The sequence below is a fragment of the Petromyzon marinus genome, unplaced genomic scaffold (genome assembly GCF_048934315.1).
Source record: "Petromyzon marinus isolate PM22_M1 ecotype Great Lakes invasive population unplaced genomic scaffold, UKy_Petmar_22M1.pri1.0 PM_G_Scaffold_29, whole genome shotgun sequence".
In the NCBI taxonomy this organism is placed as follows: domain Eukaryota; kingdom Metazoa; phylum Chordata; class Hyperoartia; order Petromyzontiformes; family Petromyzontidae; genus Petromyzon; species Petromyzon marinus.
In genome coordinates, this window is record NW_027422861.1 from 327,501 (window position 1) to 330,000 (window position 2,500).

Here is a 2,500-nt window from a genome sequence, read left to right on the forward strand (position 1 = left end):
AGCAGCGTCGTTAGTAGAGAACTGGTGTTTTAGTGTCTCTGAGTACAGTCGTTTAGCCTCTCTCACCGCTTTGCTAAACCTGTTCTTCGACTCCTTGAATCTGTCTCTATCCCCACTCCTAAACGCTTCCTCCTTCTCCAACCTCAACCTTTTGAGCTTTGCTGAGAACCAGGGCTTGTTGTTGTTAAAGTTCACCCTGGTACGTGTTGGGATACAGCAGTCCTCACAGAAGCTGATGTACACAGCCTCTGTGAGTTCATCCAGACTATTGGTAGCAGTCGTGAACATATCCCAGTCAGTACAGTCTAAGCACGCCCGCAAATCTTCCACAGCCTCACTGGTCCACTGTTTAGATGTCCTCACAGCAGGTTTACAGAGTTTTAGTTGCTGCCTGTATGCACGAATCAGGTGGACCAAGGGAGTTCTGTGCGAGCCGAACAGCCCCGTGACCCACAAGAGAAACATCCCCGCCAAATTCGAGCGTTTGACGGGGTCTATCCGTGAAAAAATATTCACGTTTTTGAGTGCACATGCATTTCTGCTGCAAATGCCTCTGGAAGTTTCATGCCGTTCGTATGCCAATTGTGGCAACACGAAAATGACCCGTTTTCCCATTCCGAGGGATTTCTGTGCGACCCTAACAGCCCCGTGAGCCACAAGAGACACATCCCCGCCAATTTCTAGCGTTTCACGGGGTCTATCCGTGAAAAATATAGACGTTTTTGAGTGCACATGCATTTCTGCTGCAGATGCCTCTGGAAGTTTCATGCCGTTCGTACGCAATGTGGCAACACGAAAATGACCCCTTTTCCCATTCCGAGGGATTTCTGTGCGACCCTAACTAACAGCGCCCGTGAGCCACAAGAGAGACATCCCCGCCAATTTATAGCGTTTCACGGGGTCTATCCGTGAAAAATATAGACGTTTTTGAGTGCACATGCATTCCTGCTGCAAATGCCTCTGGAAGTTTCATGCCGTTCCTATGCAATGTGGCCACACAAAAATGACCCGTTTTCCCATTCCGAGGCATTTCTGTGCGACCCTAACAGCCCCGTGAGCCACAAGAGAGACATCCCCGCCAACTTCTAGCGTTTGACGGGGTCTATGCGTGAAAAATATTAAAATTTTTGAGTGCACGTGCCTTTCTGCTGCAAATGCCTCTGGAAGTTTCATGGCGTTCCTATGCAATGTGGCAACACGAAAATGACCCCTTTTCCCATTCCGAGGGAGTTCTGTGCCACCCTAACAGCCCCGTGAGCCACAAGAGACACATCCCCGCCAATTTCTAGCGTTTCACGGGGTCTATCCGTGAAACATATAGAAGTTTTTGAGTGCACATGCATTCCTGCTGCAAATGCCTCTGGAAGTTTCATGCGGTTCGTACGCAATGTGGCAACACGAAAATGACCCGTTTTCCCATTCCCAGGGATTTCTGTGCGACCCGAACAGCCCCGTGAGCCACAAGAGACACATCCCCGCCAATTTCTAGCGTTTCACGGGGTCTATCCGTGAAAAATATCAATTTTTTTTTGACTGCACATGCATTTCTGCTGCAAATGCCTCTGGAAGTTGCATGCGGTTCGCATGCAATGTGGCGACACGAAAATGACCCGTTTTCCCATTCCGAGGGATTTCTGTGCCACCCTAACAGCCCCGTGAGCCACAAGAGAGACATCCCCGCCAATTTCTAGCGTATCACGGGGTCTATCCGTGAGAAATATTCACTTTTTTGAGTGCACATGCATTCCTGCTGCAAATGCCTCTGGAAGTTTCATGCGGTTCGTATGCAATGTGGCGACACGAAAATGACCCGTTTTCCCATTCCGAGGGATTTCTGTGCCACCCTAACAGCCCCGTGAGCCACAAGAGAGACATCCCCGCCCACTTCTAGCGTTTCACGGGGTCTCTCCGTGAAAAATATCACATTTTTTGAGTGCACATGCATTCCTGCTGCAAATGCCTCTGGAAGTTTCATGCGGTTCGCATGCAATGTGGCGACACGAAAATGACCCGTTTTTTCCCATTCCGAGGGATTTCTGTGCCACCCTAACAGCCCCGTGAGCCACAAGAGACACATCCCCGCCAATTTCTAGCGTTTCACGGGGTCTATCCGTGAAAAATATTCAATTTTTTGACTGCACATGCATTTCTGCTGCAAATGCCTCTGGAAGTTTCATGCGGTTCGCATGCAATGTGGCGACACGAAAATGACCCGTTTTCCCATTCCGAGGGATTTCTGTGCCACCCTAACAGCCCCGTGAGCCACAAGAGAGACATCGCCGCCAATTTCTAGCGTTTCACGGGGTCTATCCGTGAAAAATATTCACTTTTTTGACTGCACATGCATTCCTGCTGCAAATGCCTCTGGAAGTTTCATGCCGTTCGCATGCAATGTGGCAACACGAAAATGACCCGTTTTCCCATTCCGAGGGATTTCTGTGCCACCCTAACAGCCCCGTGAGCCACAAGAGACACATCCCCGCCAATTTCTAGCGTTTCA